This window comes from Astyanax mexicanus, chromosome 13 (assembly GCF_023375975.1).
Source record: "Astyanax mexicanus isolate ESR-SI-001 chromosome 13, AstMex3_surface, whole genome shotgun sequence".
Lineage (NCBI taxonomy): Eukaryota > Metazoa > Chordata > Actinopteri > Characiformes > Acestrorhamphidae > Astyanax > Astyanax mexicanus.
The window spans coordinates 15,294,675-15,306,390 of NC_064420.1; the positions used below are offsets into that span (position 1 = coordinate 15,294,675).

Genomic DNA, 11,716 nt, shown 5'->3' on the forward strand with positions numbered 1-11,716 from the left:
AACTCAAAGGAACTCAAAGTTTTCAAAGTAACATCTAAACAAGTCTATTTTGTCTGGTGAAATAATAAAAAAATGGCCACAGTGAGCAAAGAACACTTTTTCAACTACGTTCATGTTGCATCCAGTGGCTCTAAAATATTAAATAGAATATTTAATAGATACAGGGATGAGTTGATCCAATTATCTACCAGTAAAATGAAGCCAACATCACAACATCAAAGTTAAGGTGCAAGTTCTACTGTGAATAAAAAATGGTTCTTTGAGATTTGCTAATCAATGCTTTCCTTTTTTATTTTGGAAAAATAAGATCAATAAATGCATTAAATGAATTGATCAATGAACTGGGTCAAATAACACAATTACAACATCTCACTGTTTCACTGGTGGACCACAGAAGGCGTTACTCTAAAATCTAATATCGCCATGATGGGCACTGATACGTCTTGATCTGACCCGAGCTGTAGTAGAAATTTTACATCTGTCTTCACAGTAACAGTAAATTTGATCATTGGTACATATTAATGTATATAATCTAGAGGTCCAAATCCTGGTGTTCAAGTGGTTAAGGTCTCTGTGGGCAGTTTCATGTGCAGAGCAGAGAAAGAGCGGATTCCAGTTTTTTTCTTTACAAACTGCTGTTATGTAGAGTTGTTTGGACAACACAGGAACAGGCTGTTTTTCCTCGATCGATGTTCAGCAGGCCAGGACGGGATAAAAGAGCTCTGTCTGGATGTCGAGGTGTTGTGTCAGGTGCTGAAAACTGGAGTGGTAGGATGGACTAGTTAAAGCTCATACAGTAGCTGCACTCCGCTATTCAAGACCTATTCAAAGTAGGCAGCTTTTGCTTAGATGACATTAGCATTTTCTTAGTCAGCTTTATGAATGGCTTTAGGTTAACAGCTGTGCTGAACTGGTCCAGAGTTAATGACTTGAATTTCTTGCCTCTTAAAAATGTGTTTGAGAGCATCAGTTGTAAAGTTGTGAAGAGGTAGAGTTGGTGAATAGCCCTATTTGAGTAATGTTCTAATTCATACTTTAAAAGTATCCTCAAATGCAACAACAAGGACCATCAAAAACATAATGATGAAATTGGCTCTCATCAGGACCGCCCCAAGAAAGGAGGAGCAAGAGTTCCTCTGTTGCACAGGATAAGTTCATCAGAGTTATCAAGAAACTGCAAGTTAACAGCACCTCCCGGTAAGAGCACCTAAATCCTTCATATATAGTATTTCTGTGTGTTTAGACAGGACAACAGTTGTTGAAAAGTGAAGCCACTACGCCACTTACGCCCCCTGGTGGCTGGCTCCAGTACAACTTTTAACCCCGTCCACTTCTATTCAACTGAATGGGAGATGAGGGATTTTTTTTTTTTTTGGAAGTTGGGTTCTGTACATTCTGCAAGCCCCCCTCCTGTGTTAATAATAAATAAGTGTTTTTCTTAACAGTTACTGCATTTTATCAGAGTAATTTTGTGATATTTAAAGGGGTGTGGCGATGTGGTGATTGGCGAGCTGGCTATGGGTGGAGGGGTCTCAGACAGGTGGGCGGGGTTTGGTACTGTTTATGTCCTGTCTTGTTACCAGTAAAGCATTATGTGTTTTATTGACCCACTGTGAATGTGATCCTATGAGTGTTACCGAAAACTAGACATGGGTAAGTCTTATAGGGACAGTAGAAGTGAAGGAAGCAGTGGTTAAATTAACTCTTTATCTACTTTTGCAAGAGCAAGAGATACTCAGCCTCTGTAATGTAGTAAAACTGTAGGGGAATACATGCCTAATGCGCTTTTAGTAGATGACCCCTAAGTGACAGATGACTGGGACATCATTACTACATTTAGGTGAAGGCTTACAAACAGGATTAATTAGAGCAGGAAGCAAAGAGACTTAATTGCAGGCTTTATGATTCTCTGGATGGGTCTATTCCAATTATTATAGACTATTTGCAACTTAATGTACCAAACTGCAGGGATGCCTTAATGTTGCCTTGTTGATTTACTAGATGCTTTGATGGTGGGATATAGCAAGCAGGTACCAGTAACCATAAAAAGAAAATTCTCATTTGTACGCTGAATTGATGATCCTATTACTTTCTGGCATACCATGGACCATCTATTTGCCAATAACTGACTTTATGTGCTGTGACTGTTTCTACTTGAATCAAGCAAAAACTGTGAAAATTTAAAGCTGTACTTAAGACGTCTCCAAAATCCCAATCCAAAGTCAAATTTATAAGCAATAGTGCTATTTGTTTTATCATTAAATCTAGTATTTGGACCATATGAGATCTGCAAAAGGGGTCAAAACTAAATCTACTGTGACTCTAGCAGCCCACTAATATAGGGAAGAACTGGTGGGAACAGCGGTGGGATTACTTCTGTCACAGAACATTTATAATACATAGAGAGAAGATAGTAAGTGGTCCAGTTATGGGCTTTACAGATTTCATCAAACCCAACATCCTATCAATGCTAACCATCAAGTCTGGAGGTTTTACTGCCTCAGTAACAGAAAAGATATTCATAGCTGTATAACGTTAGAATTTTTGCAGCTAAATTGGGCTGTAAATAAAAAAATATGTAAATATATGATGGATAACAAAATCACAGCATAAAATTATTATGTGATGAGTTATCTTTGTACTGCAAAGTCTGGAGCTGATAAGCAGCACTTGAGTTCTCAGCACGTGTTGTGTAATTAAGAGATTATGTTTTGGACTATGTTTTTAGGCTGGTTGGCTGGTGGTCCTTTCTTTTTTCATTCCCTCCAAGTTTCTTCCCTTTCAATCTTTCTTCCAAGCTTTCAGCCCTCCTCCCTTCCTTTCTTTCTTTCAAGCATCTTTTCAAGCTTCCTTGCTTCCTTCCTTTTTATCCTTCCTTCCAAGCGTCCTTCCTTCCTTCCTTCCTTCCAAGCTTCCTTCAATTATACCTTTCTTACTTCATAACAAATTTCTATCCTTTCAAGCTTCCTTCCTTCTAAGCTTCTTTCCTCTTTTCCAAGCTTCCTTCCTTTCTTCCAACCTTCCTGTCCTCCTTTCTTTCAAGCGTCCTTCCTTCTTAGCTTCTTTCCTCTCTTTCAAGCTTCATTTTTCCTTGATTCCTACCTTTTGTTCAAGCTTCTTTCCTTCCAAGTGTCCTTCCTTCCTTCCTCCCTAAGCTTCTTTCCTTTTTTCAAGCTTCCTTCATTCCTTATTTCCATCCAATCTTCCTTCCTTCCAAGTTTCTATCCTTTCAAGCTTCCTTTTTCCATCCAAGCATCCTTTTTTCCTTCCTTTCTTTCAACCTTCCTGCCCTTCTTCCATCTTTCTAAGTTTTCTTTCTTTCCTTTTTTCAAGCTTCCTTTTTCCTTCCTTCCAAGCTTTCTACCTTTTTTTCAAGCCTTCTTCCTTCCAAGTTGCTTTTATATCCTTCCTTTCAAGCATTCTTCATTCCTTCCTTTCTTCCTTCATTCCTTCATTCCTTCCTTTCATCCAAGCTTCCTTCCTTCATTCCATGTTTTTATTTTTTCAAGCTTCCTTTTTCCTTCCAAGCATCCTTTTTCCTTACAAAGCTTCCTTTCTTCCTTCCAAGTTTCCTTTCTATCGTTTCTTCCAAGCGTCCTTCCTTTCTGCCAAGCTTCCTTGATTCCTTCCTTTCAAGCTTAATTCATTCATATCTTCTATCCAAGTTTCCATCATTCCTTCCTTCAATCCATCCATCCTTCTTTCCTTCCATCCTTTCTTCCTTCCAATCTTCCTTCATTCCTTTATTCCAAGCTTTCTTTTCAAGCTTCCTTTATTCCAACCTTCCTTCCAACCTTCTTTCATTCCTTCCTTCCAGTGTATTACTGGGCACTGGGTATTATTTGTGGGCTGCTCTGGGTGCTGTCCAGTTACCAGCAATGACACCCTAGTCCATCCAATTAATTAATAATAGTATATTTGGTATAATGTGTGTACATTTTTTCCTTTAAATGCCACCTTTATGCAAATAAACCCATGTTTCAGTAGTCTCAATTGTGAAGCACCATGTCCCAAAATGCATTTACATGAAATTTAACATTGCATTATTTATCAACCAAAAATGGCACTAAGAAACACTTTTAGTGTTCAGCCAAACAAGTATAAAGACATGACAATACATACCAAAGTCATTTATTTTAAGACATCTAATGAGAGGATATTTTGAATTAAAATGTAGGTCCACAGTTTAACGCTAATTTGTTAGTTTGTCTGTTGGGCTATTAAAGGTTTGTGTGTAAAAAATATTTTATATTGTAGCTTGGAAAAGCGTAGTCTTGTAAAAGCTTTTTCCAGTTCAATACACAAAATAATAAATCACAGTACATGACAGTACATATATTGTGATCAGAAATGCATTAAAATGACATTTTTTTTCAGTAACATAACAAAATGAAACTAATTACAATTTATTCCATTTATTGAACACTATGCAACATCTCAGCAGACAAACCAATAAAAAACAATCCAATCCAACGACTGTGGATATCATAAGGCCCATACTTAACAACATGATTAGTACAACACTGCTTAGGAAGATTTATGATTACAATAGCACTACAGAAGTAAATTCATTATTACAACAGCACTGCTGTGGTAAATGTATTGTGCTTTGATTGTTTGTCTGCTGTGTTGTTAAAAATGTTCAGTAAATATTTGAATTTGTAATTTTGTATTTTTTAAAGCAAGACAAAAATGCATTTATTAATACAAGTTATTACATTAATTAAGTAGTAGTAATGGCAAAATGCTGAAAAAATGTGAGAGAACTGCGTTTCTGTATTCTGTTAGTAGTTTTTAGGTATGCAATATATTGCCTTCGGCAAACGTTTAATTTATTTTCTTTTGGAGCATCACTAGATCTTATTAGACCTGCAGTATGTAAATGGTGTAAATGGCAGGGTGTTTGTGTGACTGTTCTCACTTACACCAGTGGCAGAATATTGACAGATGTCTTTCCAATATTACACAGACTCTACTATCCCCTTTACAAAATCAATACTAACAACAGCTAAGCACAGAACAGATGTCATCAGAAGGAGCTACAGCTGATGACTTGTGTTTTCTATTCTGCCAGATTGAAGAAAAAATACTAAAAAAGAAAAAAAAAAAGAAAATAAATGTTGCAAAGGCCTTGTTCTTAAACACATCACAGTGCTATTCTGTATATCAGTTCTAACAAGTTTCATTTTTAATTTTTTTTCCTTCACCTCATTAGTAATGGTTTATTTAGCTGTTATTGATAGATAGTTCCTTTTTAGTTCCATTTATAGGTTCATGGTTTATCGCAGCGATAACACACATATGTTCAGCAAAACAGAAATGAGGGTATAATCTGAAATGTACTAATCACTGTGCTAAGGCCTTCTCAGGTTCTCAGAGTCATTGGTCTATGGTAATTAGTAATATGTCAATGGTCAATGATTTTTTGGGGGGTGTTTCTTTCATCAGATGTTCAGAAACAATGTTGAGCCTTTTAGCACCATTGGCTGAATTAGAGTGGTTGAAAGTGGCTCTGGTCTCTATAGGGTCCTACATTTATTATTCTACATACATTTTATGTATTATATTTAATAATTTAGGTATTGTGTTTAAAAGCAAAAAATAAAAAATAAAAAATACCCTACATACTGAACATTGGGTATTGCTCAGTCTCAGAATGTAGGGGTTATGTAATAGTACTCTATGTACATTTTCATGTGGAACATTTCTTTTCATATGCAAAGTTTGGAGCTGATAAGCAACACTTCTAAAAATAAGATTCTAAAAAAAGAATCTTTATCAAATTGGCTGATTGAAACTCATTGGTTGCTAATTATAATTTTACTTTTGGCCTTTTGGTTGGTTGGCTGGTGCTCCCTTCTTCCATCCTTCCTTATAATTTTCTTTCCTACCAAGCGTCTTTTTTTCCTTTCAAGCTTCCTGCCCTCCGTCCTTCCAAGCATCCTTTCTTACTTCCTTCGTTCCAAGCTTCTTTCCTTCTAAGCTTCCTTTCAAGCTTCCTTTCATTCTTCCAAGTTTCTTCCTTCTACGCTTTTTCCAAGCTTCCTTCGTTTATTCCAAGCATCCTTCATTCCTTTCAAGCTACCTTCATTCCTTTCAAGCTTCCTTCATTCCTTCCTTCCATCCAAGCTTTCTCCCTTTCTTCCAAGCTTCCTTCCTTTCTTCCAAACGTCCTTAATTTCTTCTTTCCATCCAAGCTTCCTTCCTTTCTTCCAAGCTTTCTTTCTTTTTTTCAAGCTTTCTTCATTCCTTCCTTCAATCCAACCTATCTTATTTCATTCCTTCCTTCCATCCAAGCTTCATTCCTTCTAAGCTTCCTTCCAAGCTTCCTTCCTTTCTTACATGCTTCCTTTATTCCTTCCTTCAATTCAAGCTTTCTTCATTCCTTCGTTCAATCCAAGCTTTCTTCATTCCTTCCTTCAATCCAAGCTTTCTTATTTCATTCCTTCCTTCCATCCAAGCTTCATTCCTTCCAAGATTCCTTCCTTTCTTCCATGCTTCCTTTATTCCTTCCTTCAATTCAAGCTTTTTTTATTCCTTCCTTCAATCCAAGCTTTCTTCATACCTTCCTTCAATCCAAGCTTTCTTCATACCTTCCTTCAATCCAAGCTTTCTTCCTTCCTTCCTTCCTTCCTTCCTTCCTTCCAAGCTTTCTTCCTTCCTTCCTTCCTTCCTTCCTTCCTTCCTTCCTTCCAAGCTTTCTTTCTAAGCTTCCTTTCGTCCTTCCTCTTCCTTCCTTTCTTCCTCCTGAGCTTTCTTTCTAAGCTTCCTTCCTTCCTTCCTTTCAGTGTATGGTGTGGCTGGGAATTATTTGTTGCCTGCTCTAGGTGCTGTGATTAATAGTTGGCTGCCATCCAACGTTGAGTGTGAAATGGTCAGCATATCCTGGTACCAGCAATGACGCCCTAGTCCATCCAATTAACTAATAATAGTATATTTTGTAAAATGTGTGTACATTTTTTATATTTTTTCATCTTCAACACTAAAAGGCCCAAACCATTGACTGGATATTATCAGGACCATACTCATCATGATGATTAAAACAACACTGCTTAGGTAGATTTATGATTAGAATAGCGCTATAGTAAATGGCCGGCATTCTGAAAAAAAAAAAAAGTCCCTGCGCTCCGTTGGCCACACCCCCCACACATCTGAGGCCTCGTTTGTTCAGATGGATTCTATAAGTGATGCTTGACTTGCAGGTCTCAGAATGGAAAGGAAAATGAATTGCCAGGTCTAAAGAGGGAATACGTGCACACACCCCCATCCCCCACCTACAACACACAGCACAAAAGAACCCTGTAGACGAGCTATAGTATAAAACATTTTCGTTTCAGACAATTATTGTCTTTTGACATTGTTTGTTATTCACACATAAATTCTTAACATCTAGAAATGTTCACCTCTGAAGCTTTCTAACTGTTCATACGTAAAGCTTTAATAATTAGAGAGCAGAATTCGTCCTTGGGAATGTCCCCTCTCTCTCACTGTGATACCCAGGAGAATCCGGAGGGGTTAGAGAGACAGAGAGAGAGAGAAAAAGAGAGAGAGAGAGAGAGAGAGAGAGAGCAAGAGAGAGATTTTAGGGTCATCCCTTGCATCAAGCATCACCTTCAATAACCTATAAAAAAGAACGTGCACAGACTAATAAACTATTTTCATGTAATATTTATGCAGTTTTCCAAAACAATCTACACAGAATTGTGAGGATTTTTTTTATTATTATTTTAAAAATAGAAAAAACATAATCTTTGTCTAGGCTTAGTCCCTGTCTGGGAAAACAACCCATAATTTCATAAGCATTCATTAACAAAGATTCTACATTTTTGCTATGATTTTATTAGCTTTACACCACAAAGTTATTAACCTTGTAGTGCATATGAATAGAAATTTTCCATTTAAGGGAAAATATAATACACAGCTAGAATGTATTCCTGTCCAAGAATTCAACCCATAATGGCATGAGCATTAATAATTAAAGATTCTACCCTTTAACTACGATTTTATTCCATTTTATGTCATTTACACCACTAAACAGCTCACTGTAGGTTGGTGCACACAGTGCAGCTGTGCACTGGAACAGTATTCTCAATTTGGTGTTTTTTAAATGTATTTTAATCTCACATCTTTGAATCTTTTTCAACATTTCGAGCATCTCTTTATTTTTAGACAGATTTCTTAAAGAAAAGTAAGACTGAATCTGCCTCATCAGCAGAGAAACGCTGCACGGATTCTCCCTGATGTTTCTTGGTGCAGAGAGGGGTGTCGAGCCTTACCCCACTCCAGGGCAAACACAGCAGCTGTCAGCTGCCACAGCTCACTGGAAATTGTCCGGCAAAAAAAATAAAAATAAATAAATAAATAAAACTGGGGAAAGGGGGGAAAATGGCCTTCATGTGCAGACACAGCCTTCCCACCTGACACCCGGCTGTCGACAGCTCGAGGTTGAACCCGGCGGACGCTGCATACTGATCTGGGATCAGATCCAGGCTGGGCTTATTTTTTCGCTGCTTTCCGTAACCTTAACCAAACTATGAATGAGCCGGGGCTGGGGCCAGCCCTGCAGAAGTTGATGAAAACATGATGACTGATGCACATGCACATACACCTGGCCTGGCACACACCCATACACTCGGAAAAACACACACTCCCCTAAAAACACACACACATACATAAATCTGTCACAATAATTAAGCTATTGACACTATTTATCATATTTTTTTAATCCATCGTGTTTCATCGTGTCACTTTGCGAGAAGAGCCCATCAACATGAATGGGTCGGTGTGTCGAAAAAACAAGCTTTTTGCATTTCCTAATTGTTTATGCATTATTATTGAGGATATTCATACATTTTTACATTCTAATACCAAAATCGAAACATTTTGAATCATTTAAAGTGCATTGCTCTATACAAGTTAAATGGGTGGATGTTTAAAATCATAATGCAACTATATAATCACTAATTCATTGCAATTCATAGCAAATACATTCTGGAACAATATAGCATCCAAAAAATATTATAAAATATGGTTATTGTGACAGGCCTACACACACACACACACACACACACACACACATACATAAATCTCTTCTGGGACAGGGTGCTCGGAGCTGCCGCAGCATGCTGCTGGTGATAAACTGGTCTGATCCCAGCACTGCATCTACTACTACACTCATGCATGCACAGAAACCATCCAGACCATCCAGAATTCTCTCTTCACACTGCAGCAAACAGTGTGTCCAAACTGTGCAAACACAGACCGAACAGTCGATATGCATGAGAAGGGAATATAAAAAAAGAGGCACACAGCGTGAGTCAGTCAGAGGCAGGGCAGTAAAAGCAGCTCTGCAGTGCTGCCCTCTTCCCTCTGCCGCAGGATTAAGTAACATCCCAGTGTTGAGTGCTGAGTGCTGCCTACAGTACCTGTGTACACACAGACTGGTTTTACAGTACCAGTGCTGCTCCAGTCCGAACCAGTCCGGGTCAGACAGGCCTGGTCCTGCAGACGGAATAAAAGCGGACAGTACTCACCTTCCTCTAATCTTCTCCTCAGTGCTAATCCTCAGTGTGAGTCTAACCCATTCAGCGTGCGAGGCACTTAGGGGTTAAATGTTTCAGAGCTGAACCGCCGTCTTCTGTCTCCCATCAGCCCGAGAAACTGCAGTCCTCCCCCCCACCACTCGCCACTGCAGCACTTCTCTCTCACGCGCCTCGTTCGTCCACCCCCACCTAACTGCTCTCCCCCTCCCCTCTCCTCTCATTCTTCAGCTCTCTCACTTTCGCTCTTCCGCAAAGCATCCCCCCCCTCTTTCAACCCCACCCGGCTCTCTCCTGCTCTCCTCTCCTCCCCCCCTCTATACCCTCTACATCCCCCCCACCACCACTCTCTTATTCCATTTATTTCATCCCACTCATCTGTCCTGCTGGAGAGATGCTGCTCACAATTCTGCATGCAGTTCCATTCTATTCTATTCTGTTTTATTCTATTCTATTCTTTCAGTGTGTGTGTGTGTGTGTGTATGGCAGTGATCTGTGATGGGTTATTGATGGAAATCAGTGTGTGTGTGTAAGAGTATGTGTGTGTGTGTGTGTGTGTCTATATATGTGAAGCTGCTGCTGCTGCCTCTGCTGTGATTTTAGCTTTAGAGGCTCATACTGCCTGGGCTGCAGGGAGAACAGGACCAAGCACAGAGGTATAACCAGTATAACCAGTAAAACCAGTATAACCAGTATAGCACAGGGCAACAAAGAGAGGAGAGAGAACAGAGGAGAGTAAGAGGAGCGATGGAGGAGAAAAAAAAAGAGTAGAGTATAGAATAGAAGAGAAGAGAGGGGTGGGTGGGTGGGTGGGTGGGTGCGTTTGATGGGATGGGGGTTGGGGTAGAAGAACAAGGCTAAAAGTGGGAGGGGACGAGTGGAGGGGAAGAGTGATGAGGCAACAAGACACTCTGCATTTTACACGCCGCCACAGCACACAGAACGAGCGCAGTGATTTTTCTCTGCCCACAGCATGAAGATGCTTGAAAATACAACGTACAATAAAGTATTTCTTTTCTATTTTGTTACTGCATAGCTATGCATACGATATAGCTGCACAATTTTATTTATTTATGTTTTTTAAAAGGCTTACAATTATTTTTGGATGAATAAATGAAAAGCGTTACATGTACATTGCCCTTCAAAAGTATTGAAACAGTAAGGTCAATCCTTTCATTTCTGCTATAGCCTCCAAACATTTGATTTTAACACAAAAATATTATTATGAGCCAAAAAATTACATTTCTATTTTTATGTCTATTTTTACATATTACACATATATTACATCGGAATCTGGTTCACTGTTTAGACGACAGCACCTTCTGTCTAAACATCCACATTTTTCTTGTGAGCAAAAGTATTGTATTACCACATGACTGTCAGGTGTGTTTTGTTGCCCAGGTGTGTCCTGATACATGAACTTTGCATTTATAGTTAGAGGAATAACCAACATAAAAAACAGAGAGATGTCAATGGATTGAAAACAAGCAACTGTAACGCTGAGAGAAGATGGAAAATCAATCAGAACCATTGCACAAATAATGTCCATAGCCAGAATAACATTTTGGAATAATCTGAAGAAGAAAGTCGTCACTGGTTTACTAAATAACAGATTTATGTCAAACTGGTAGACCAAGGAAAACTGCACCAGGAACATTGTGTTCCTGGTGAAAAACTGTTAGTGACATCAGCAACAACTTCCATAGGGCAGGAGTGAAAGTATCACAATCTACTGTTCACAGAAGACTTCATCACTTGACCAAAGTACAGAGGCTTCACCAGAAGATGAAAATCACTAATAACAAGTTAAATAGGAAGACCAGGCTGGAATTTACCAAAACATACACAGAAAACCCTGTGGACTGATTATGGTCTGATGAGGCAAATATTAACATTTATCAAATTGATGGAAAGGATTAAAGGTTTAAAGAAAGAAATTATCTGCTCATGATCCCAAACATACCAGCTCATCTGTGAAACACAGTGGAGGTAGTGTCATGATTTGGGCATGGCTAATTCTGGGACGGGCTTATTCACTTTGATTTACTTAAAGTTTTTTTGTTCCAATAATTTTGCTCACAAAAAAAAAACATGGGTGGGTTCAGACAGAAGGTACTATCTTTTGAACTGTGTATCAGATCCAGATGTAAATACATGTAAATAAAAACTTTTTATGT

General features: G+C 38.6%; 1 protein-coding gene across 2 annotated transcripts in view; it reads right to left on the bottom strand.

The window, feature by feature from the left end:
* The window catches only part of syt2a (synaptotagmin IIa), a 95,413-nt gene that overhangs the window by 29,720 nt on the left and 53,977 nt on the right, over positions 1–11,716 (bottom strand). The window contains exon 1 of one of the 2 annotated variants that reach the window (XM_022662301.2): positions 9,534–9,701. The exons of the other annotated variant lie outside the window; for it this stretch is intronic. The gene's annotated coding sequence lies outside the window, so the exon portion shown is untranslated. Of the gene's footprint in view, positions 1–9,533; positions 9,702–11,716 lie in introns of those variants that run through there. 2 annotated transcript variants of the gene reach the window in all.